The 27033-nt window shown below is 40.2% G+C and overlaps 9 non-coding genes across 9 annotated transcripts; all 9 read left to right on the plus strand.

Annotated features, from left to right (window-relative positions):
• The first annotated feature begins 101 nt into the window (after positions 1 to 101).
• TRNAS-GCU (transfer RNA serine (anticodon GCU)) lies at positions 102 to 183 on the plus strand. Its single transcript has one exon. It is a non-coding gene; the product is annotated as a tRNA-Ser (tRNA).
• A 505-nt stretch (positions 184 to 688) lies between these two features.
• TRNAL-AAG (transfer RNA leucine (anticodon AAG)) lies at positions 689 to 770 on the plus strand. Its single transcript has one exon. It is a non-coding gene; the product is annotated as a tRNA-Leu (tRNA).
• Positions 771 to 6011: 5241 nt separating this feature from the next.
• On the plus strand, positions 6012 to 6093 carry TRNAL-AAG (transfer RNA leucine (anticodon AAG)). The gene has a single exon. It is a non-coding gene; the product is annotated as a tRNA-Leu (tRNA).
• A 4654-nt stretch (positions 6094 to 10747) lies between these two features.
• On the plus strand, positions 10748 to 10829 carry TRNAS-GCU (transfer RNA serine (anticodon GCU)). Its single transcript has one exon. It is a non-coding gene; the product is annotated as a tRNA-Ser (tRNA).
• Positions 10830 to 11334: 505 nt separating this feature from the next.
• TRNAL-AAG (transfer RNA leucine (anticodon AAG)) lies at positions 11335 to 11416 on the plus strand. Its single transcript has one exon. It is a non-coding gene; the product is annotated as a tRNA-Leu (tRNA).
• A 4664-nt stretch (positions 11417 to 16080) lies between these two features.
• On the plus strand, positions 16081 to 16162 carry TRNAS-GCU (transfer RNA serine (anticodon GCU)). The gene has a single exon. It is a non-coding gene; the product is annotated as a tRNA-Ser (tRNA).
• Positions 16163 to 16660: 498 nt separating this feature from the next.
• Positions 16661 to 16742, plus strand: TRNAL-AAG (transfer RNA leucine (anticodon AAG)). The gene has a single exon. It is a non-coding gene; the product is annotated as a tRNA-Leu (tRNA).
• A 5580-nt stretch (positions 16743 to 22322) lies between these two features.
• Positions 22323 to 22404, plus strand: TRNAS-GCU (transfer RNA serine (anticodon GCU)). The gene has a single exon. It is a non-coding gene; the product is annotated as a tRNA-Ser (tRNA).
• A 505-nt stretch (positions 22405 to 22909) lies between these two features.
• TRNAL-AAG (transfer RNA leucine (anticodon AAG)) lies at positions 22910 to 22991 on the plus strand. Its single transcript has one exon. It is a non-coding gene; the product is annotated as a tRNA-Leu (tRNA).
• Positions 22992 to 27033: the final 4042 nt, after the last annotated feature.

The following is a 27033-nucleotide window of genomic DNA, read 5'->3' on the forward strand; positions in this document are numbered from 1 at the left end:
AATCTGCAAATATATGCTCTTTATTATGTTTAGACAACTATCACCTAATAGAACACATTTTGGCTACCATATTTTGTACTCCTGAAACAGGGTGTTTTGAAGACGATGTGGCCGAGTGGTTAAGGCGATGGACTGCTAATCCATTGTGCTCTGCGCGCGTGGGTTCAAATCCCATCCTCGTCGGTTTATTGTTCCGTCTTTAGTTTTTAGTATGTGGTAGGGCTGGGTTAACCCTATTTTATGTGAAAGTTAAATGACATATCCCATGGTATTTCCGGCAGTACAACGGCTCAGTTTGGAAACACCGCTCAGTTGAGTACTGTGCTTAGGTATTACTGTAAACAGCGCCAGCCGGGTTCTGCTCATGAATCACAAAATCTTTCCTGAGGCGGAGGGTTGGTAAGTTGAGGGACGTAGATAGTTTGATTCCTTATCCTTAAAGAAAGAGAAGCAGCGCGTGCGGGACGCCAATGTAAGGGTTGTCTTCCTACGGACTCTCAGGACTGGCGCTCCCTGACACCTCCCATGGCCCGGGGCCAATCCTGACCTACTGAATGTATCACGTGCCTGCTGCTGTTGCCGTTGACTTTCCTAGGATCACTTCACAGGCTATACACCCTTATTCTCCAACTCCCCGATACAACAGAACATCTCACTTCAGAAAGCTTACAGAAACAGGTTTGCACAGGGTAGTGTGGCCGAGCGGTCTAAGGTGCTGGATTAAGGCTCCAGTCTCTTTGGAGGCGTGGGTTTGAATCCCACCGCTGCCAGTATTTTTCAGCTCACAAACGTATTTTGTCTGCATCAGTGTCTCACTCTCTGCCTTCTGCACCTACGATCCACATAGCGAGAGGTGAGACTATGTAAAGAGGTGACATATATATATAAGGGTAGCCAGACAGTGGGACCGAGCCTTCTTATTTTAAAACACCACAACCTAAGGTGACAAGAATTGTATCGGTAAACAAACCAGCTGTCTTGAAGTCTAACTATAGAGGCGACGAGAGGGGTCACTGTGATGCTGAAAGTTCAGTGAGTGTAAACAGTAGAACGCTGTGTGATACGTTTCCTTGCAGTGATGACAGCTCGCGTTTCTAAAGCAGAGAGCAAACATACAATGGGGAAGAAGAATAAATAAGGAAAGACATATATTATATGCAGACAGTTATTATACTTTGCTTTCAACCTGTAACTCGCTCAACTGTCGGTGAATGCTGCGTTACCCTGCATAGCCAGGTCACCACAGCGGGTGTCCACAGTATTTGGCCAAGTTACTATAGTTGTGAGCTTGTAGATGTGAGGTAGTGTGGCTGAGCAGGCTAAACTGGCTAGATTTAGTGCTCCAGTCTCTCTGGAGCCGTGGGCTTGAATCCCAACACTTTAAGTTTACTTGAACCAAATACTTTTGCAAAAAAGAATCATGTAATAAATATTCATTAGGGTCGTGGTTGTGAGTATGACACTAATGGATAAAAGTGGGACTAACAATGCTACAATTCCTGAGACTACCACTGCACTAACAGCCTGGGAGAGGTTTGAGCTGGATACAAGATACTTGCATGAGGGAACTAACTCGAAAGGGGAACTATCCACTGATGTTTTCTATCGCTTGCTGAGTGAGTATGTTGACACAATGGATGCAAAAGATTGTTTTGTGTGTACACAGATTCCTGTTTCGGTACAAGAGGGGGTTACCTATCATAGACTGTCATTAACATATGGGATACGTTGTAGTCTGTTACTAACAAGATTCTATAACCAGGAAGAGATTCAATATTTTTACTCAAATCATGATCTTGTGTTTTCTAATGTGCCTATCATAGAGGATGTGAGTGGGGTAGCTAAGTACTATAGCATAAAGTTAGTTAAAGGATTCTTTCAGGCAACATTAACAATTAGTACATCTTATGCACACCACAATAATTTGACATGTTTGCTTACACCTGTAGAGAAAAGCTTTTTAGATCACACGGAAGAGAGAAGAAGGGCATTGAAGGGTAAACTAGAGAAAGGATTACAGCAACGGGCCTTTGCTAGTAGTGACGGTTATAGTGCAATTAGAGAACAAGGGAAGTTAGCTTTAGACGCAGTACATGTAGGAAAGCTTTGCATATCCAAGACCAAATCATACTATGACAATGTGTTTGTGGGAATGAGTAAATGTAAGCGTGTGTTTTTGTTTCAGAGTAAATGGACGTTCATTTTAAATGGACAGGATCCAGCAATCCCCGGGATTTATTATATATGTGGACTTAATGCTTATTACCGTCTTCCAAAGGGATGGTATGGGACATGTTATTTGGGGATAGTTTTCCCAAAGATATATCAACTTGGCGATTTGAAAAGGTTACCAAAATTGTCTGAATTACATCGTACTAGACATAAGAAAGAGATTGCTGCTGGTGTAGTAGGAGACATATTTGGGACGATAATTTCTTCAGTGGGAGTTATTATGAACTCCATAAAGATTCAAAAGTTGTCTACTATTGAGGATAACATGCTGAGACACTTTTCAGGGGCTATACTCCTGATGGATACTGAACTTGCTGCGGAGGGGGCTATGACTCTTCAAAACAGGCTTGCTTTAGACATTCTTTTAGTGAAAAATGGCAGAGTTTGTAGATTGCTCAATGGGTGTAATTGTTGCGCTTACATACCAGATAATAGTAATGAGATTAGAAGTATGCTTACTAACTGGACTAGGGATAGTACGGACTTGAAGGATTTGAAAGAACCTGGTGTTTGGAAAAAGGTTGGGAAAGGATTTGCTTCAGTGGGAAATTGGATTAGTAACATTTGGCATTTGATATTGTCTAAAATAATACAGGGGATATTGATTGTTATAGATTGCTTATTTGGATCATGGGTGGCATGTAAAATTAGTAAAATAATAAAATTGAAGATGGCGAAAAATAATAGGAGGAGGGAAGAAAAACAAAGGGAAAAATTATTCAGGGCAAGATCAAAGGGGAAACCAAGAAGGGAAGAGATTGATATGAGGGAATTTTAGTATGTAAAATTAGTAGGGAAGATTTGTGTGATGACAAGAGTCATCAGAGGAGGGATTGCTGGAGTGTGTCTTTTAAAATTAATATTAACATGAAAAGCTTACAATATATTGTGTAATGAAGCTGCATAAAAAATGTGTTAACGTAGAAATAATGCACATGTTTGAAATGTGCCCACGGGGAGTGGCTACCAATGTATACGAAGACTAATGAAAGTTATTAATGCTGAATTAATTATGTACTAATGTTTTTAATTTGTATTAACATATCAAAATTGGAGTTATGTATTAGGAGTTTGTTCATTAAGCAGTAGGCCTTAGTTTAGCGAAGGTCTGTGCCTAGCTGCCTGGTCTTATATTAAACTGTCTTTTTCTAACGTGCAATGTGCTATTTTCCTGAAGGACATGAAACTGTACTTTCCCAGAAGCTAGAGATGTGTGTAGCTGTAGTAAATTCTTTCTCATGGGACCCTACTTGCTGAAGGAGACATTCTTGCTGAATGCAACAGGGTAATTTGTAACAGGTGCAAGGCTGCCTGGAGTAGGAGAAAACAATGGAACTACTGACTGTAGCGTAAAATGTAACTTTTCTTACCTGACATTCCAACCGATGAAAACGTCAATAACATGGGCCAATCAACGACATGAGAACTGTGGTTTGTGTAAAACTCTGGTGAAGATTATTGGACAGAGATGGCGATGCACCAATGATTATCCATTGAGGAATTAGGAGTAAATTAGACAGTTTTGATTTAACCACATGACCCGAGGAGAAGTCAGGCATTTATTGGACATTCCACTCCAAGCCATTCTTTGCCATTCTACTGAGCCATTTAGGCCATTTCGTTTGAGACTTTGCCGTTTGTTCGCCCTGTTACTCTAAACCACCCTTTACTTATTCCTTACCTGATACTTGCTTCTCCTCTATATGAGGGAAGTTCTTGTTCCTTAGCTATGCCATACTGATACTTTGCCCTGTCCTTTCTTTGCTGATGATGCAAACGACTGATGTCCCGAGAACGAAGACTGACGCTGTTTGCTGATCCGTTGGATGGGTAACTATCTGATGAAAATTGTAATTGTCTGTTTGCCTTTTCTTTCTAGGTACCAACTGCTCTTTGATAGAGGCCATAGTTAGATGTTTTCCAAATATGTGTTTGCTAAATAGTTTTGCATGAAGCCCAACATGCTGATGCTAATACGAGGTTATTTAAGGTGTTCACTAAAATCTGACGCAAATAGACAAATGACGGGGTTCTTGCTTTGTTGAACCATGCACTACTGAGACTTTGCTAAGTTGCTTCTTAATAATTATGTGTTAATACTGAGTGAATATTCTCTATGCATTGATTAATTGCGTTTCTAATTGCAAATCTGAAGAGTTACTAATGAGATGAATTGCTGATGAGATTAACAGAAATGACTTTAGATTGTAACCAGTAGGGAAATAAATATCCTAACACTTAACTAAATTGGTGTGGTTATTCATGACTGAAAGATCATGGTGTGTTCACTTTATTGACTCTCATTAAAGGTTATTGATTAGCATGCTGATTAGTTATTGCGATTGTTGTTGAGATATTGATCTATTGATTTGTGATGCCAAAAGACATCTCGTACTGGGAAGTCCCCGAACCTGGTCTAAAAGGTTTATCGACCTAGGCGTGTCTCCTTGTAAGTTTACTTATCAAGGCTCTGACGCGCCTTCACTAATAAAAAGTAATCTGCTCGCTTGCTGCGGAGTCATCGTCAACAAAAACTACCAAAATATTACTTCAATGTATTGTAATTACGACTGCCTCAGTTTTATGCATTACGTGAGTAGTCGGACAGCAATTTATTTAGCGCAAAAATATTTCTTGTTGATGCACGTACGTTTTTAAACTGAAGTGTCATAGCTGTAGCGGCAATACTCCCAGTTTAGGTGGTTTTATAAACTAAGTTTTACTTTCTCCTACTTAAAACTTTTTGCAGAACAATGCACATTAAATGGGAAGGCAGTTTTCCTTAATTGTGTACTATTTGCTGCCTAATGTTGACATGTAAGCACACCACCAATAACTGACACCTAGAGACTCGAAAGCGCCATACCAGTACAATATTTGTATGATATTGCACTTTAAATCCACGTACAACTGAATTAAAGCAATCTTAGCTCATTTGAGGGTAGTGTGATAGTACATAACATATGGATAGAACACGTTTGGAAAGTGTAATTTTCATGATTACATTACATTTAACATATAAATTCAAGCTGAAGTAGGGATGGACAACAAGGTCGTATAGAGCAAAGCTGAAGACAACAAGTTACCATAACAATCTGTAAATATGTGCTCTTTATTATGTTTAGACAACTATCACCTAATAGAACACATTTTGACTACCATATTTTGTACTCCTGAAACATGGTGTTTTGAAGACGAGGTGGCCGAGAGGTTAAGGCGATGGATTATAATCCCTTGTGCTCTGCACGCGTGGGTTCAAATCCCATCCTCGTCGGTTTATTGTTCCGTCTTTAGTTTTTAGTATGTGGTAGGGCTGGGTTAACCCTATTTTATGTGAAAGTTAAATTACATATCCTATGGTATTTCCGGCAGTACAACGGCTCAGTTTGGAAACACCGCTCAGTTGAGTACTGTGCTTAGGCATTACTGTAAACAGCGCCAGCCGGGTTCTGCTCATGAATCACAAAATATTTCCTGAGGCGGAGGGTTGGTAAGTTGAGGGACGTAGATAGTTTGATTCCTTATCCTTAAAGAAAGAGAAGCAGCGCGTGCGGGACGCCAATGTAAGGGTTGTCTTCCTACGGACTCTCAGGACTGGCCCTCCCTGACACCTCCCATGGCCCGGGGCCAATCCTGACCTACTGAATGTATCACATGCCTGCTGCTGTTGGCGTTGAATTTCCTAGGATCACTTCACAGGCTATACACCCTTATTCTCCAACTCCCCTACACAACAGAACATCTCACTTCAGAAAGCTTACAGAAACAGGTTTGCACAGGGTAGTGTGGCCGAGCGGTCTAAGGTGCTGGATTAAGGCTCCAGTCTCTTTGGAGGCGTGGGTTCGAATCCCACCGCTGCCAGTATTTTTCTACTCACAAACGTATTTTGTCTGCATCAGTGTCTCACTCTCTGCCTTCTGCACCTACGATCCACATAGCGAGAGGTGAGACTATGTAAAGTGGTGACGTATATATATAAGGGTAGCCAGACAGTGGGACCGAGCCTTCTTATTTTAAAAAACCACAACCTAAGGTGACAAGAATTGTATCGGTAAACAAACCAGCTGTCTTGAAGTCTAACTATAGAGGCGACGAGAGGGGTCACTGTGATGCTGAAAGTTCAGTGAGTGTAAACAGTAGAACGCTGTGTGATACGTTTCCTTGCAGTGATGACAGCTCGCGTTTCTAAAGCAGAGAGCAAACATACAATGGGGAAGAAGAATAAATAAGGAAAGACATATATTATATGCAGACAGTTATTATACTTTGCTTTTCACCTGTAACTCGCTCAACTGTCGGTGAATGCTGCGTTACCCTGCATAGCCAGGTCACCACAGCGGGTGTCCACAGTATTTGGCCAAGTTACTATAGTTGTGAGCTTGTAGATGTGAGGTAGCGTGGCTGAGCAGGCTAAACTGGCTAGATTTAGGCTCCAGTCTCTCTGGAGCCGTGGGCTTGAATCCCAACACTTTAAGTTTACTTGAACCAAATACTTTTGCAAAAAAGGTTAATGTAATAAATATTCATTAGGGTCGTGGTTGTGAGTATGACACTAATGGATAAAAGTGGGACTAACAATGCTACAATTCCTGAGACTACCACTGCACTAACAGCCTGGGAGAGGTTTGAGCTGGATACAAGATACTTGCATGAGGGAACTAACTCGAAAGGGGAACTATCCACTGATGTTTTCTATCGCTTGCTGAGTGAGTATGTTGACACAATGGATGCAAAAGATTGTTTTGTGTGTACACAGATTCCTGTTTCGGTACAAGAGGGGGTTACCTATCATAGACTGTCATTAACATATGGGATACGTTGTAGTCTGTTACTAACAAGATTCTATAACCAGGAAGAGATTCAATATTTTTACTCAAATCATGATCTTGTGTTTTCTAATGTGCCTATCATAGAGGATGTGAGTGGGGTAGCTAAGTACTATAGCATAAAGTTAGTTAAAGGATTCTTTCAGGCAACATTAACAATTAGTACATCTTATGCACACCACAATAATTTGACATGTTTGCTTACACCTGAAGAGAAAAGCTTTTTAGATCACATGGAAGAGAGAAGAAGGGCATTGAAGGGTAAACTAGAGAAAGGATTACAGCAACGGGCCTTTGCTAGTAGTGACGGTTATAGTGCAGTTAGAGAACAAGGGAAGTTAGCTTTAGACGCACTACATGTAGGAAAGCTTTGCATATCCAAGACCAAATCATACTATGACAATGTGTTTGTGGGAATGAGTGAATGTAAGTGTGTGTTTTTGTTTCAGAGTAAATGGACGTTCATGTTAAATGGACAGGATCCAGCAATCCCCGGGATTTATTATATATGTGGACTTAATGCTTATTACCGTCTTCCAAAGGGATAGTATGGGACATGTTATTTGGGGATAGTTTTCCCAAAGATATATCAACTTGACGATTTGAAAAGGTTACCAAAATTGTCTGAATTACATCGTACTAGACATAAGAAAGAGACTGCTGCTGGTGTAGTAGGAGACATATTTGGGACGATAATTTCTTCAGTGGGAGTTATTATGAACTCCATAAAGATTCAAAAGTTGTCTACTATTGAGGATAACATGCTGACAAACTTTTCAGGGGCTATACTCCTGATGGATACTGAACTTGCTGCGGAGGGGGCTATGACTCTTCAAAACAGGCTTGCTTAAGACATTCTTTTAGTGAAAAATGGCAGAGTTTGTAGATTGCTCAATGGGTGTAATTGTTGCGCTTACATACCAGATAATAGTAATGAGATTAGAAGTATGCCTACTAACTTGACTAGGGATAGTACGGACTTGAAGGATTTGAAAGAACCAGGTGTTTGGAAAAAGGTTGGGAAAGGATTTGCTTAAGTGGGAAATTGGATTAGTAACATTTGGCATGGGATATTGTCTAAAATAATACAGGGGATATTGATTGTTATAGATTGCTTATTTGGATCATGGGTGGCATGTAAAATTAGTAAAAGAATAAAATTGAAGATGGCGAAAAATAATAGGAGGAGGGAAGAAAAACAAAGGGAAAAATTATTCAGGGCAATATCAAAGGGGAAACCAAGAAGGGAAGAGATTGATATGAGGGAATTTTAGTATGTAAAATTAGTAGGGAAGATTTGTGTGATGACAAGAGTCATCAGAGGAGGGATTGCTGGAGTGTGTCTTTTAAAATTAATATTAACATGAAAAGCTTACAATATATTGTGTAATGAAGCTGCATAAAAAATGTGTTAACGTAGAAATAATGCACACGTTTGAAATGTGCCCACGGGGAGTGGCTACCAATGTATACGAAGACTAATGAAAGTTATTAATGCTGAATTAATTATGTACTAATGTTTTTAATTTGTATTAACATATCAAAATTGGAGTTATGTATTAGGAGTTTGTTCATTAAGCAGTAGGCCTTAGTTTAGCGCAGGTCTGTGCCTAGCTGCCTGGTCTCATATTGAACTGTCTTTTTCTAACGTGCAATGTGCTATTTTCCTGAAGGACATGAAACTGTACTTTCCCAGAAGCTAGAGATGTGTGTAGCTGTAGTAAATTCTTTCTCATGGGACCCTACTTGTTCAAGGAGACATTCTTGCTGAATGCAACAGGGTAATTTGTAACAGGTGCAAGGCTGCCTGGAGTAGGAGAAAACAATGGAACTACTGACTGTAGCGTAAAATGTAACTTTTCTTACCTGACATTCCAACCGATGAAAACGTCAATAACATGGGCCAATCAACGACATGAGAACTGTGGTTTGTGTAAAACTCTGGTGAAGATTATTGGACAGAGATGGCGATGCACCAATGATTATCCATTGAGGAATTAGAAGTAAATTAGACAGTTTTGATTTAACCACATGACCCGAGGAGAAATCAGGCATTTATTGGACATTCCACTCCAAGCCATTCTTTGCCATTCTACTGAGCCATTTAGGCCATTTCGTTTGAGACTTTGCCGTTTGTTCGCCCTGTTACTCTAAACCACCCTTTTCTTATTCCTTACCTGATACTTACTTCTCCTCTATATGTGGGAAGTTCTTGTTCCTTAGCTATGCCATACTGATACTTTGCCCTGTCCTTTCTTTGCTGATGATGCAAACGACTGATGTCCCGAGAACGAAGACTGACGCTGTTTGCTGATCCGTTGGATGGGTAACTATCTGATGAAAATTGTAATTGTCTGTTTGCCTTTTCTTTCTAGGTACCAACTGCTCTTTGATAGAGGCCATAGTTAGATGTTTTCCAAATTTGTGTTTGCTAAATAGTTTTGCATGAAGCCCAACATGCTGATGCTAATACGAGGTTATTTAAGGTGTTCACTAAAATCTGCCGCAAATAGACAAATGACTGAGTTTTTGCTTTGTTGAACCATGCACTACTGAGACTTTGCTAAGTTGCTTCTTAATAATTATGTGTTAATACTGAGTGAATATTCTCTATGCATTGATTAATTGCGTTTCTAATTGCAAATCTGAAGAGTTACTAATGAGATGAATTGCTGATGAGATTAACAGAAATGACTTTAGATTGTAACCAGTAGGGAAATAAATATCCTAACACTTAACTAAATTGGTGTGGTTATTCATGACTGAACGATCATGGTGTGTTCACTTTATTGACTCTCATTAAAGGTTATTGATTAGCATGCTGATTAGTTATTGCGATTGTTGTTGAGATATTGATCTATTGATTTGCGATGCCAAAAGACATCTCGTACTGGGAAGTCCCCGAACCTGGTCTAAAAGGTTCATCGACCTAGGCGTGTCTCCTTGTAAGTTTACTTATCAAGGCTCTGACGCGCCTTCACTAATAAAAAGTAATCTGATCGCTTGCTGCGGAGTCATCGTCAACAAAAACTACCAAAATATTACTTCAATGTATTGTAATTACAACTGCCTCAGTTTTATGCATTACGTGAGTAGTCGGACAGCAATTTATTTAGCACAAAAATATTTCTTGTTGATGCACGTACGTTTTTAAACTGAAGTGTCATAGCTGTAGCGGCAATACTCCCAGTTTAGGTGGTTTTATAAACTAAGTTTTACTTTCTCCTACTTAAAACTTTTTGCAGAACAATGCACATTAAATGGGAAGGCAGTTTTCCTTAATTGTGTACTATTTGCTGCCTAATGTTGACATGTAAGCACACCACCAATAACTGACACCTAGAGACTCGAAAGCGCCATACCAGTACAATATTTGTATGATATTGCACTTTAAATCCACGTACAACTGAATTAAAGCAATCTTAGCTCATTTGAGGGTAGTGTGATAATACATCACATATGGATAGAACACGTTTGGAAAGTGTAATTTTCATGATTACATTACTTTTAACATATAAATTCAAGCTGAAGTAGGGATGGACAACAAGGTCGTATAGAGCAAAGCTGAAGACAACAAGTTACCATAACAATCTGTAAATATGTGCTCTTTATTATGTTTAGACAACTATCACCTAATAGAACACATTTTGGCTACCATATTTTGTACTCCTGAAACATGGTGTTTTCAAGATGAGGTGGCCGAGTGGTTAAGGCGATGGACTGCTAATCCATTGTGCTCTGCACGCGTGGGTTCGAATCCCATCCTCGTCGGTTTATTGTTCCGTCTTTAGTTTTTAGTATGTGGTAGGGCTGGGTTAACCCTATTTTATGAGAAAGTTAAATGACATATCCCATGGTATTTCCGGCAGTACAACGGCTCAGTTTGGAAACACCGCTCAGTTGAGTACTGTGCTTAGGCATTACTGTAAACCGCGCCAGCTGGGTTCTGCTCATGAATCACAAAATATTTCCTGAGGCGGAGGGTTGGTAAGTTGAGGGACGTAGATAGTTTGATTCCTTATCCTTAAAGAAAGAGAAGCAGCGCGTGCGGGACGCCAATGTAAGGGTTGTCTTCCTACGGACTCTCAGGACTGGCGCTCCCTGACACCTCCCATGGCCCGGGGCCAATCCTGACCTACTGAATGTATCACGTGTCTGCTGCTGTTGGCGTTGACTTTCCTAGGATCACTTCACAGGCTATACACCCTTATTCTCCAACTCCCCTATACAGCAGAACATCTCACTTCAGAAAGCTTACAGAAACAGGTTTGCACAGGGTAGTGTGGCCGAGCGGTCTAAGGCGCTGGATTAAGGCTCCAGTCTCTTTGGAAGTGTGGGTTCGAATCCCACTGCTGCCAGTATTTTTCAACTCACAAACGTATTTTGTCTGCATCAGTGTCTCACTCTCTGCCTTCTGCACCTACGATCCACATAGCGAGAGGTGGGACTATGCAAAGTGGTGACGTATATATATAAGGGTAGCCAGACAGTGGGACCGAGCCTTCTTATTTTAAAAAACCACAACCTCAGGTGACAAGAATTGTATCGGTAAAGAAACCAGCTGTCTTGAAGTCTAACTATAGAGGCGACGAGAGGGGTCACTGTGATGCTGAAAGTTCAGTGAGTGTAAACAGTAGAACGCTGTGTGATACGTTTCCTTGCAGTGATGACAGCTCGCGTTTCTAAAGCAGAGAGCAAACATACAATGGGGAAGAAGAATAAATAAGGAAAGACATATATTATATGCAGACAGTTATTATACTTTGCTTTTCACCTGTAACTCGCTCAACTGTCGGTGAATGCTGCGTTACCCTGCATAGCCAGGTCACCACAGCGGGTGTCCACAGTGTTTGGCCAAGTTACTATAGTTGTGAGCTTGTAGATGTGAGGTAGCATGGCTGAGCAGGCTAAACTGGCTAGATTTAGGCTCCAGTCTCTCTGGAGCCGTGGGCTTGAATCCCAACACTTTAAGTTTACTTGAACCAAATACTTTTGCAAAAAAGGTTCATGTAATAAATGTTCATTAGGGTCGTGGTTGTGAGTATGACACTAATGGATAAAAGTGGGACTAACAATGCTACAATTCCTGAGACTACCACTGCACTAACAGCCTGGGAGAGGTTTGAGCTGGATACAAGATACTTGCATGAGGGAACTAACTCGAAAGGGGAACTATGCACTGATGTTTTCTATCGCTTGCTGAGTGAGTATGTTGACACAATGGATGCAAAAGATTGTTTTGTGTGTACACAGATTCCTGTTTCGGTACAAGAGGGGGTTACCTCTCATAGACTGTCATTAACATATGGGATACGTTGTAGTCTGTTACTAACAAGATTCTATAACCAGGAAGAGATTCAATATTTTTACTCAAATCATGATCTTGTGTTTTCTAATGTGCCTATCATAGAGGATGTGAGTGGGGTAGCTAAGTACTATAGCATAAAGTTAGTTAAAGGATTCTTTCAGGCAACATTAACAATTAGTACATCTTATGCACACCACAATAATTTGACATGTTTGCTTACACCTGTAGAGAAAAGCTTTTTAGATCACAGGGAAGAGAGAAGAAGGGCATTGAAGGGTAAACTAGAGAAAGGATTACAGCAACGGGCCTTTGCTAGTAGGGACGGTTATAGTGCAATTAGAGAACAAGGGAAGTTAGCTTTAGACGCACTACATGTAGGAAAGCTTTGCATATCCAAGACCAAATCATACTATTACAATGTGTTTGTGGGAATGAGTGAATGTAAGCGTGTGTTTTTGTTTCAGAGTAAATGGACGTTCATGTTAAATGGACAGGATCCAGCAATCCCCGGGATTTATTATATATGTGGACTTAATGCTTATTACCGTCTTCCAAAGGGATAGTATGGGACATGTTATTTGGGGATAGTTTTCCCAAAGATATATCAACTTGACGATTTGAAAAGGTTACCAAAATTGTCTGAATTACATCGTACTAGACATAAGAAAGAGACTGCTGCTGGTGTAGTAGGAGACATATTTGGGACGATAATTTCTTCAGTGGGAGTTATTGTGAACTACAGAAAGATTCAAAAGTTGTCTACTATTGAGGATAACATGCTGACAAACTTTTCAGGGGCTATACTCCTGATGGATACTGAACTTGCTGCCGAGGCGGCTATGACTCTTCAAAACAGGCTTGCTTTAGACATTCTTTTAGTGAAAAATGGCAGAGTTTGTAGATTGCTCAATGGGTGTAATTGTTGCGCTTACATACCAGATAATAGTAATGAGATTAGAAGTATGCTTACTAACTTGACTAGGGATAGTACGGACTTGAAGGATTTGAAAGAACCAGGTGTTTGGAAAAAGGTTGGGAAAGGATTTGCTTCAGTGGGAAATTGGATTAGTAACATTTGGCATGGGATATTGTCTAAAATAATACAGGGGATATTGATTGTTATAGATTGCTTATTTGGATCATGGGTGGCATGTAAAATTAGTAAAAGAATAAAATTGAAGATGGCGAAAAATAATAGGAGGAGGGAAGAAAAACAAAGGGAAAAATGATTCAGGGCAAGATCAAAGGGGAAACCAAGAAGGGAAGAGATTGATATGAGGGAATTTTAGTATGTAAAATTAGTAGGGAAGATTTGTGTGATGACAAGAGTCATCAGAGGAGGGATTGCTGGAGTGTGTCTTTTAAAATTAATATTAACATGAAAAGCTTACAATATATTGTGTAATGAAGCTGCATAAAAAATGTGTTAACGTAGAAATAATGCACACGTTTGAAATGTGCCCACGCGGAGTGGCTACCAATGTATACGAAGACTAATGAAAGTTATTAATGCTGAATTAATTATGTACTAATGTTTTTAATTTGTATTAACATATCAAAATTGGAGTTATGTATTAGGAGTTTGTTCATTAAGCAGTAGGCCTTAGTTTAGCGAAGGTCTGTGCCTAGCTGCCTGGTCTCATATTGAACTGTCTTTTTCTAACGTGCAATGTGCTATTTTCCTGAAGGACATGAAACTGTACTTTCCCAGAAGCTAGAGATGTGTTTAGCTGTAGTAAATTCTTTCTCATGGGACCCTACTTGCTCAAGGAGACATTCTTGCTGAATGCAACAGGGTAATTTGTAACAGGTGCAAGGCTGCCTGGAGTAGGAGAAAACAATGGAACTACTGACTGTAGCGTAAAATGTAACTTTTCTTACCTGACATTCCAACCGATGAAAACGTGAATAACATGGGCCAATCAACGACATGAGAACTGTGGTTTGTGTAAAACTCTGGTGAAGATTATTGGACAGAGAATTATCCATTGAGAATTATACCAGTGATTATCCATTGAGGAATTAGGAGTAAATTAGACAGTTTTGATTTAACCACATGACCCGAGGAGAAATCAGGCATTTATTGGACATTCCACTCCAAGCCATTCTTTGCCATTCTACTGAGCCATTTAGGCCATTTCGTTTGAGACTTAGCCGTTTGTTCGCCCTGTTACTCTAAACCACCCTTTACTTATTCCTTACCTGATACTTACTTCTCCTCTATATGAGGGAAGTTCTTGTTCCTTAGCTATGCCATACTGATACTTTGCCCTGTCCTTTCTTTGCTGATGATGCAAACGACTGATGTCCCGAGAACGAAGACTGACGCTGTTTGCTGATCCGTTGGATGGGTAACTATCTGATGAAAATTGTAATTGTCTGTTTGCCTTTTCTTTCTAGGTACCAACTGCTCTTTGATAGAGGCCATAGTTAGATGTTTTCCAAATTTGTGTTTGCTAAATAGTTTTGCATGAAGCCCAACATGCTGATGCTAATACGAGGTTATTTAAGGTGTTCACTAAAATCTGACGCAAATAGACAAATGACTGAGTTCTTGCTTTGTTGAACCATGCACTACTGAGACTTTGCTAAGTTGCTTCTTAATAATTATGTGTTAATACTGAGTGAATATTCTCTATGCATTGATTAATTGCGTTTCTAATTGCAAATCTGAAGAGTTACTAATGAGATGAATTGCTGATGAGATTAACAGAAATGACTTTAGATTGTAACCAGTAGGGAAATAAATATCCTAACACTTAACTAAATTGGTGTGGTTATTCATGACTGAAAGATCATGGTGTGTTCACTTTATTGACTCTCATTAAAGGTTATTGATTAGCATGCTGATTAGTTATTGCGATTGTTGTTGAGATATTGATCTATTGATTTGCGATGCCAAAAGACATCTCGTACTGGGAGGTCCCCGAATCTGGTCTAAAAGGTTCATCGACCTAGGCGTGTCTCCTTGTAAGTTTACTTATCAAGGCTCTGACGCGCCTTCACTAATAAAAAGTAATCTGATCGCTTGCTGCGGAGTCATCGTCAACAAAAACTACCAAAATATTACTTCAATGTATTGTAATTACGACTGCCTCAGTTTTATGCATTACGTGAGTAGTCGGACAGCAATTTATTTAGCGCAAAAATATTTCTTGTTGATGCACGTACGTTTTTAATCTGAAGTGTCATAGCTGTAGCAGCAATAGTCCCAGTTTAGGTGGTTTTATAAACTAAGTTTTACTTTCTCCTACTTAAAACTTTTTGCAGAACAATGCACATTAAATGGGAAGGCAGTTTTCCTTAATTGTGTACTATTTGCTGCCTAATGTTGACATGTAAGCAGACCACCAATAACTGACACCTAGAGACTTGAAAGCGCCATACCAGTACAATATTTGTATGATATTGCACTTTAAATCCACGTACAACTGAATTAAAGCAATCTTAGCTCATTTGAGGGTAGTGTGATAGTACATCACATATGGATAGAACATGTTTGGAAAGTGTAATTTTCATGATTACATTACATTTAACATATAAATTCAAGCTGAAGTAGGGATGGACAACAAGGTCGTATAGAGCAAAGCTGAAGACAACAAGTTACCATAACAATCTGTAAATATGTGCTCTTTATTATGTTTAGACAACTATCACCTAATAGAACACATTTTGGCTACCATATTTTGTACTCCTGAAACATGGTGTTTTGAAGACGAGGTGGCCGAGTGGTTAAGGCGATGGACTGCTAATCCATTGTGCTCTGCACGCGTGGGTTCGAATCCCATCCTCGACGGTTTATTGTTCCGTTTTTAGTATGTGGTAGGGCTGGGTTAACCCTATTTTATGTGAAAGTTAAATGACATATCCCATGGTATTTCCGGCAGTACAACGGCTCAGTTTCTAAACACCGCTCAGTTGAGTACTGTGCTTAGGCATTACTGGAAACAGCGCCAGCTGGGTTCTGCTCATGAATCACAAAATCTTTCCTGAGGCGGAGGGTTGGTAAGTTGAGGGACGTAGATAGTTTGATTCCTTATACTTAAAGAAAGAGAAGCAGCGCGTGCGGGACGCCAATGTAAGGGTTGTCTTCCTACGGACTCTCAGGACTCGCGCTCACTGACACCTCCCATGGCCCGGGGCCAATCCTGACCTACTGAATTTATCACGTGCCTGCTGCTGTTGGCGTTGACTTTCCTAGGATCACTTCACAGGCTATACACCCTTATTCTCCAACTCCCCTATACAACAGAACATCTCACTTCAGAAAGCTTACAGAAACAGGTTTGCACAGGGTAGTGTGGCTGAGCGGTCTAAGGCGCTGGATTAAGGCTCCAGTCTCTTTGGAGGCGTGGGTTCGAATCCCACCGCTGCCTGTGTTTTTCAACTCACAAACATATTTTGTCTGCATCAGTGTCTCACTCTCTGCCTTCTGCACCTACGATCCACATAGCGAGAGGTGAGACTATGTAAAGTGGTGACGTATATATATAAGGGTAGCCAGACAGTGGGACCAAGCCTTCTTATTTTAACAAACCACAACCTAAGGTGACAAGAATTGTATCGGTAAACAAACCAGCTGTCTTGAAGTCTAACTATAGAGGCGACGAGAGGGGTCACTGTGATGCTGAAAGTTCAGTGAGTGTAAACAGTAGAACGCTGTGTGATACGTTTCCTTGCAGTGATGACAGCTCGCGTTTCTAAAGCAGAGAGCAAACATACAATGGGGAAGAAGAATAAATAAGGAAAGACATATATTATATGCAGACAGTTATTATACTTTGCTTTTCACCTGTAACTCGCTCAACTGTCGGTGAATGCTGCGTTACCCTGCATAGCCAGGTCACCACAGCGGGTGTCCACAGTGTTTGGCCAAGTTACTATAGTTGTGAGCTTGTAGATGTGAGGTAGCATGGCTGAGCAGGCTAAACTGGCTAGATTTAGGCTCCAGTCTCTCTGGAGCCGTGGGCTTGAATCCCAACACTTTAAGTTTACTTGAACCAAATACTTTTGCAAAAAAGGTTCATGTAATAAATATTCATTAGGGTCGTGGTTGTGAGTATGACACTAATGGATAAAAGTGGGACTAACAATGCTACAATTCCTGAGACTACCACTGCACTAACAGCCTGGGAGAGGTTTGAGCTGGATACAAGATACTTGCATGAGGGAACTAACTCGAAAGGGGAACTATCCACTGATGTTTTCTATCGCTTGCTGAGTGAGTATGTTGACACAATGGATGCAAAAGATTGTTTTGTGTGTACACAGATTCCTGTTTCGGTACAAGAGGGGGTTACCTATCATAGACTGTCATTAACATATGGGATACGTTGTAGTCTGTTACTAACAAGATTCTATAACCAGGAAGAGATTCAATATTTTTACTCATATCATGATCTTGTGTTTTCTAATGTGCCTATCATAGAGGATGTGAGTGGGGTAGCTAAGTACTATAGCATAAAGTTAGTTAAAGGATTCTTTCAGGCGACATTAACAATTAGTACATCTTATGCACACCACAATAATTTGACATGTTTGCTTACACCTGTAGAGAAAAGCTTTTTAGATCACACGGAAGAGAGAAGAAGGGCATTGAAGGGTAAACTAGAGAAAGGATTACAGCAACGGGCCTTTGCTAGTAGTGACGGTTATAGTGCAATTAGAGAACAAGGGAAGTTAGCTTTAGACGCACTACATGTAGGAAAGCTTTGCATATCCAAGACCAAATCATACTATGACAATGTGTTTGTGGGAATGAGTGAATATAAGCGTGTGTTTTTGTTTCAGAGTAAATGGACGTTCATGTTAAATGGACAGGATCCAGCAATCCCCGGGATTTATTATATATGTGGACTTAATGCTTATTACCGTCTTCCAAAGGGATAGTATGGGACATGTTATTTGGGGATAGTTTTCCCAAAGATATATCAACTTGACGATTTGAAAAGGTTACCAAAATTGTCTGAATTACATCGTACTCGACATAAGAAAGAGACTGCTGCTGGTGTAGTAGGAGACATATTTGGGACGATAATTTCTTCAGTGGGAGTTATTATGAACTCCATAAAGATTCAAAAGTTGTCTACTATTGAGGATAACATGCTGACAAACTTTTCAGGGGCTATACTCCTGATGGATACTGAACTTGCTGCGGAGGGGGCTATGACTCTTCAAAACAGGCTTGCTTTAGACATTCTTTTAGTGAAAAATGGCAGAGTTTGTAGATTGCTCAATGGGTGTAATTGTTGCGCTTACATACCAGATAATAGTAATGAGATTAGAAGTATGCTTACTAACTTGACTAGGGATAGTACAGACTTGAAGGATTTGAAAGAACCAGGTGTTTGGAAAAAGGTTGGGAAAGGATTTGCTTCAGTGGGAAATTGGATTAGTAACATTTGGCATGGTATATTGTCTAAAATAATACAGGGGATATTGATTGTTATAGATTGCTTATTTGGATCATGGGTGGCATGTAAAATTAGTAAAAGAATAAAATTGAAGATGGCGAAAAATAATAGGAGGAGGGAAGAAAAACAAAGGGAAAAATTATTCAGGGCAAGATCAAAGGGGAAACCAAGAAGGGAAGAGATTGATATGAGAGAATTTTAGTATGAAAAATTAGTAGGGAAGATTTGTGTGATGACAAGAGTCATCAGAGGAGGGATTGCTGGAGTGTGTCTTTTAAAATTAATATTAACATGAAAAGCTTACATTATATTGTGTAATGAAGCTGCATAAAAAATGTGTTAACGTAGAAATAATGCACACGTTTGAAATGTGCCCACGGGGAGTGGCTACCAATGTATACGAAGACTAATGAAAGTTATTAATGCTGAATTAATTATGTACTAATGTTTTTAATTTGTATTAACATATCAAAATTGGAGTTATGTATTAGGAGTTTGTTCATTAAGCAGTAGGCCTTAGTTTAGCGAAGGTCTGTGCCTAGCTGCCTGGTCTCATATTAAACTGTCTTTTTCTAACGTGCAATGTGCTATTTTCCTGAAGGACATGAAACTGTACTTTCCCAGAAGCTAGAGATGTGTGTAGCTGTAGTAAATTATTTCTCATGGGACCCTACTTGCTCAAGGAGACATTCTTGCTGAATGCAACAGTGTAATTTGTAACAGGTGCAAGGCTGCCTGGAGTAGGAGAAAACAATGGAACTACTGACTGTAGCGTAAAATGTAACTTTTCTTACCTGACATTCCAACCGATGAAAACGTGAATAACATGGGCCAATCAACGACATGAGAACTGTGGTTTGTGTAAAACTCTGGTGAAGATTATTGGACAGAGATGGCGATGCACCAATGATTATCCATTGAGGAATTAGGAGTAAATTAGACAGTTTTGATTTAACCACATGACCCGAGGAGAAATCAGGCATTTATTGGACATTCCACTCCAAGCCATTCTTTGCCATTCTACTGAGCCATTTAGGCCATTTTGTTTGAGACTTTGCCGTTTGTTCACCCTGTTACTCTAAACCACCCTTTACTTATTCCTTACCTGATACTTACTTCTCCTCTATATGAGGGAAGTTCTTGTTCCTTAGCTATGCCATACTGATACTTTGCCCTGTCCTTTCTTTGCTGATGATGCAAACGACTGATGTCTCGAGGACGAAGACTGACGCTGTTTGCTGATCGGTTGGATGGGTAACTATCTGATGAAAATTGCAATTGTCTCTTTGCCTTTTCTTTCTAGGTACCAACTGCTCTTTGATAGAGGCCATAATTAGATGTTTTCCAAATTTGTGTTTGCTAAATTGTTTTGCATGAAGCCCAACATGCTGATGCTAATACGAGGTTATTTAAGGTGTTCACTAAAATCTGCCACAAATAGTCAAATGACTGAGTTCTTGCTTTGTTGAACCATGCACTACTGAGACTTTGCTAAGTTGCTTCTTAATAATTATGTATTAATACTGAGTGAATATTCTCTATGCATTGATTAATTGCGTTTCTAATTGCAAATCTGAAGAGTTACTAATGAGATGAATTGCTGATGAGATTAACAGAAATGACTTTAGTTTGTAACCAGTAGGGAAATAAATATCCTAACACTTAACTAAATTGGTGTGGTTATTCATGACTGAAAGATCATGGTGTGTTCACTTTATTGACTCTCATTAAAGGGTATTGATTAGCATGCTGATTAGTTATTGCGATTGTTGTTGAGATATTGATCTATTGATTTGTGATGCCAAAAGACATCTCGTACTGCGAAGTCCCCGAACCTGGTCTAAAAGGTTCATCGACCTAGGCGTGTCTCCTTGTAAGTTTACTTATCAAGGCTCTGACGCGCCTTCACTAATAAAAAGTAATCTGATCGCTTGCTGCGGAGTCATCGTCAACAAAAACTACCAAAATATTACTTCAATGTATTGTAATTACGACTGCCTCAGTTTTATGCATTACGTGAGTAGTCGGACAGCAATTTATTTAGCGCAAAAATATTTCTTGTTGATGCACGTACGTTTTTAAACTGAAGTGTCATAGCTGTAGCGGCAATACTCCCAGTTTAGGTGGTTTTATAAACTAAGTTTTACTTTCTCCTACTTAAAACTTTTTGCAGAACAATGCACATTAAATGGGAAGGCAGTTTTCCTTAATTGTGTACTATTTGCTGCCTAATGTTGACATGTAAGCACACCACCAATAACTGACACCTAGAGACTCGAAAGCGCCATACCAGTACAATATTTGTATGATATTGCACTTTAAATCCACGTACAACTGAATTAAAGCAATCTTAGCTCATTTGAGGGTAGTGTGATAGTTCATCACATATGGATAGAACATGTTTGGAAAGTGTAATTTTCATGATTACATTACATTTAACATATAAATTCAAGCTGAAGTAGGGATGGACAACAAGGTCGTATAGAGCAAAGCTGAAGACAACAAGTTACCATAACAATCTGTAAGGGCCGTATTTATACTCTGGTTGCGCCGAATTTGCGTCGTTTTTTTCGACGCAAATTCGACGCTAAACTAACGCCAACTAACGCCATATTTATACTCTGGCGTTAGACGCTTCGGGCGCCAAAGTGCCCGGAGTGTGCGTCATTTTTTAGCGTGAACCCCTTCCTTGCGTTAATGATATGCAAGGGAGGCGTTCCCGTCTTAAAAAATGACTCCCAGGCCTTTACGTGGTATTTATACTCCCGGGCAAAAATGACGCCCGGGAGTGGGCGTGGCCGAAAACGGCGCTTTTGCGCCGCTTTTTAACGCCTGGGTCAGGGATGGCGTTAAGGGACAAGTGGGCTCAAAATGAGCCCAGAGTGCCCTCCCCTGCCCCCAGGGACCCCCCCTGCCACCCTTGCCCACCCCAGGAGGACACCCAAGGACGGAGGGACCCATCCCATGGACATTAAGGTAAGTTCAGGTAAGTATTATTATTTTTTTTTTTGTGGCATAGGGGGGCCTGATTTGTGCCCCCCTACATGCCACTATGCCCAATGACCATGCCCAGGGGACAGAAGTCCCCTGGGCATGGCCATTGGGCAAGGGGGCATGACTCCTATCTTTACAATGATAGGAGTCATGTTGATGGGGGATGGGCGTCGAAAATAAATGGCGCAAGTCGGGTTACGATGATTTTTTCGACGTAATCTGACTTGCCCCATTTTAAGACGCCCATGCGCCATTTTCCCCCTACGCCGGCGCTGCCTGGTGTACGTGGTTTTTCTCGCGCACACCAGGCAGCGCCGGTCTGCTTGCGCCGGCTAACGCCATTCAATAAATACGGCGCCCGCATGGCGCTTCAGAATGGCGTTAGCCGGCGCAAAACTTTTTGACGCTAAATTGCGTTAGCGCAGTTTAGCGTCAAAAAGTATAAATATGGGCCTAAATATGTGCTCTTTATTATGTTTAGACAACTATCACCTAATAGAACACATTTTGGCTACCATATTTTGTACTCCTGAAACTTGGTGTTATAAGGACGAGGTGGCCGAGTGGTTAAGGCGATGGACTGCTAATCCATTGTGCTCTGCACGCGTGGGTTCGAATCCCATCTTCGTCGGTTTATTGTTCCATCTGTAGTTTTTAGTATGTGGTAGGGCTGGGTTAACCCTATTTTATGTGAAAGTTAAATGACATATCCCATGGTATTTCCGGCAGTACAACGGCTCAGTTTGGAAACACCGCTCAGTTGAGTACTGTGCTTAGGCATTACTGTAAACAGCGCCAGCCGTGCTCTGCTTATGAATCACAAAATCTTTCCTGAGGCGGAGGGTTGGTAAGTTGAGGGACATAGATAGTTTGATTCCTTATCCTTAAAGAAAGAGAAGCAGCGCGTGCGGGACGCCAATGTAAGGGTTGTCTTCCTACGGACTCTCAGGACTGGCGCTCCCTGACACCTCCCATGGCCCGGGGCCAATCCTGACCTACTGAATGTATCACGTGCCTGCTGCTGTTGACGTTGACTTTCCTAGGATCACTTCACAGGCTATACACCCTTATTCTCCAACTCCCCTATACAACAGAACATCTCACTTCAGAAAGCTTACAGAAACAGGTTTGCACAGGGTAGTGTGGCCGAGCGGTCTAAGGTGCTGGATTAAGGCTCCAGTCTCTTTGGAGGCATGGGTTCGAATCCCACCGCTGCCAGTATTTTTCAACTCACAAACGTATTTTGTCTGCATCAGTGTCTCACTCTCTGCCTTCTGCACCTAAGATCCACATAGCGAGAGGTGAGACTATGTAAAGTAGTGACGTATATATATAAGGGTAGTCAGACAGTGGGACCGAGCCTTCTTATTTTAAAAAACCACAACCTAAGGTGACAAGAATTGTATCGGTAAACAAACCAGCAGTCTTGAAGTCTAACTATAGAGGCGACGAGAGGGGTCACTGTGATGCTGAAAGTTCAGTGAGTGTAAACAGTAGAACGCTGTGTGATACGTTTCCTTGCAGTGATGACAGCTCGCGTTTCTAAAGCAGAGAGCAAACATACAATGGGGAAGAAGAATAAATAAGGAAAGACATAAATTATATGCAGACAGTTATTATACTTTGCTTTTCACCTGTAACTCGCTCAACTGTCGGTGAATGCTGCGTTACCCGGCATAGCCAGGTCACCACAGCGGGTGTCCACAGTGTTTGGCCAAGTTACTATAGTTGTGAGCTTGTAGATGTGAGGTAGCATGGCTGAGCAGGCTAAACTGGCTAGATTTAGGCTCCAGTCTCTCTGGAGCCGTGGGCTTGAATCCCAACACTTTAAGTTTACTTGAACCAAATACTTTTGCAAAAAAGGTTCATGTAATAAATATTCATTAGGGTCGTGGTTGTGAGTATGACACTAATGGATAAAAGTGGGACTAACAATGCTACAATTCCTGAGACTACCACTGCACTAACAGCCTGGGAGAGGTTTGAGCTGGATACAAGATACTTGCATGAGGGAACTAACTCGAAAGGGGAACTATCCACTGATGTTTTCTATCGCTTGCTGAGTGAGTATGTTGACACAATGGATGCAAAAGATTGTTTTGTGTGTACACAGATTCCTGTTTCGGTACAAGAGGGGGTTACCTATCATAGACTGTCATTAACATATGGGATACGTAGTAGTCTGTTACTAACAAGATTCTATAACCAGGAAGAGATTCAATATTTTTACTCAAATCATGATCTTGTGTTTTCTAATGTGCTTATCATAGAGGATGTGAGTGGGGTAGCTAAGTACTACAGCATAAAGTTAGTTAAAGGATTCTTTCAGGCGACATTAACAATTAGTACATCTTATGCACACCACAATAATTTGACATGTTTGCTTACACCTGTAGAGAAAAGCTTTTTAGATCACACGGAAGAGAGAAGAAGGGCATTGAAGGGTAAACTAGAGAAAGGATTACAGCAACGGGCCTTTGCTAGTAGTGACGGTTATAGTGCAATTAGAGAACAAGGGAAGTTAGCTTTAGATGCACTACATGTAGGAAAGCTTTGCATATCCAAGACCAAATCATACTATGACAATGTGTTTGTGGGAATGAGTGAATGTAAGCGTGTGTTTTTGTTTCAGAGTAAATGGACGTTCATGTTAAATGGACAGGATCCAGCAATCCCCGGGATTTATTATATATGTGGACTTAATGCTTATTACCGTCTTCCAAAGGGATAGTATGGGACATGTTATTTGGGGATAGTTTTCCCAAAGATATATCAACTTGACGATTTGAAAAGGTTACCAAAATTGTCTGAATTACATTGTACTAGACATAAGAAAGAGACTGCTGCTGGTGTAGTAGGAGACATATTTGGGACGATAATTTCTTCAGTGGGAGTTATTATGAACTCCATAAAGATTCCAAAGTTGTCTACTATTGAGGATAAAATGCTGACAAACTTTTCAGGGGCTATACTCCTGATGGATACTGAACTTGCTGCGGAGGGGGCTATGACTCTTCAAAACAGGCTTGCTTTAGACATTCTTTTAGTGAAAAATGGCAGAGTTTGTAGATTGCTCAATGGGTGTAATTGTTGCGCTTACATACCAGATAATAGTAATGAGATTAGAAGTATGCTTACTAACTTGACTAGGGATAGTACGGACTTGAAGGATTTGAAAGAACCAGGTGTTTGGAAAAAGGTTGGGAAAGGATTTGCTTCAGTGGGAAATTGGATTAGTAACATTTGGCATGGGATATTGTCTAAAATAATACAGGGGATATTGATTGTTATAGATTGCTTATTTGGATCATGGGTGGCATGTAAAATTAGTAAAAGAATAAAATTGAAGATGGCGAAAAATAATAGGAGGAGGGAAGAAAAACAAAGGGAAAAATTATTCAGGGCAAGATCAAAGGGGAAACCAAGAAGGGAAGAGATTGATATGAGGGAATTTTAGTATATAAAATTAGTAGGGAAGATTTGTGTGATGACAAGAGTCATCAGAGGAGGGATTGCTGGAGTGTGTCTTTTAAAATTAATATTAACATGAAAAGCTTACAATACATTGTGTAATGAAGCTGCATAAAAAATGTGTTAACGTAGAAATAATGCACACGTTTGAAATGTGCCCACGGGGAGTGGCTACCAATGTATACGAAGACTAATGAAAGTTATTAATGCTGAATTAATTATGTACTAATGTTTTTAATTTGTATTAACATATCAAAATTGGAGTTATGTATTAGGAGTTTGTTCATTAAGCAATAGGCCTTAGTTTAGCGAAGGTCTGTGCCTAGCTTCCTGGTCTCATATTAAACTGTCTTTTTCTAACGTGCAATGTGCTATTTTCCTGAAGGACATGAAACTGTACTTTCCCAGAAGCTAGAGATGTGTGTAGCTGTAGTAAATTCTTTCTCATGGGACCCTACTTGCTCAAGGAGACATTCTTGCTGAATGCAACAGTGTAATTTGTAACAGGTGCAAGGCTGCCAGGAGTAGGAGAAAACAATGGAACTACTGACTGTAGCGTAAAATGTAACTTTTCTTACCTGACATTCCAACCGATGAAAACGTCAATAACATGGGCCAATCAACGACATGAGAACTGTGGTTTGTGTAAAACTCTGGTGAAGATTATTGGACAGAGATGGCGATGCACCAATGATTATACATTGAGGAATTAGGAGTAAATTAGACAGTTTTGATTTAACCACATGACCCGAGGAGAAATCAGGCATTTATTGGACATTCCACTCCAAGCCATTCTTTGCCATTCTACTGAGCCATTTAGGCCATTTCGTTTGAGACTTTGCCGTTTGTTCGCCCTGTTACTCTAAACCACCCTTTACTTATTCCTTACCTGATACTTACTTCTCCTCTATATGAGGGAAGTTCTTGTTCCTTAGCTATGCCATACTGATACTTTGCCCTGTCCTTTCTTTGCTGATGATGCAAACGACTGATGTCCCGAGAACGAAGACTGACGCTGTTTGCTGATCCGTTGGATGGGTAACTATCTGATGAAAATTGTAATTGTCTGTTTGCCTTTTCTTTCTAGGTACCAACTGCTCTTTGATAGAGGCCATAGTTAGATGTTTTCCAAATTTGTGTTTGCTAAATAGTTTTGCATGAAGCCCAACATCCTGATGCTAATACGAGGTTATTTAAGGTGTTCACTAAAATCTGACGCAAATAGACAAATGACTGAGTTCTTGCTTTGTTGAACCATGCACTACTGAGACTTTGCTAAGTTGCTTCTTAATAATTATGTGTTAATACTGAGTGAATATTCTCTATGCATTGATTAATTGCATTTCTAATTGCAAATCTGAAGAGTTACTAATGAGATGAATTGCTGATGAGATTAACAGAAATGACTTTGGATTATAACCAGTAGGGAAATAAATATCCTAACACTTAACTAAATTGGTGTGGTTATTCATGACTGAAAGATCATGGTGTGTTCACCTTATTGACTCTCATTAAAGGTTATTGATTAGCATGCTGATTAGTTATTGCGATTGTTGTTGAGATATTGATCTATTGATTTGTGATGCCAAAAGACATCTCGTACTGGGAAGTCCCCGAACCTGGTCTAAAAGGTTCATCGACCTAGAATGTCTCCTTGTAAGTTTACTTATCAAGGCTCTGACGCGCCTTCACTAATAAAAAGTAATCTGATCGCTTGCTGCGGAGTCATCGTCAACAAAAACTACCAAAATATTACTTCAATGTATTGTAATTACGACTGCCTCAGTTT

The sequence above is a fragment of the Pleurodeles waltl genome, chromosome 12, assembly GCF_031143425.1.
Source record: "Pleurodeles waltl isolate 20211129_DDA chromosome 12, aPleWal1.hap1.20221129, whole genome shotgun sequence".
Taxonomy (NCBI): domain Eukaryota; kingdom Metazoa; phylum Chordata; class Amphibia; order Caudata; family Salamandridae; genus Pleurodeles; species Pleurodeles waltl.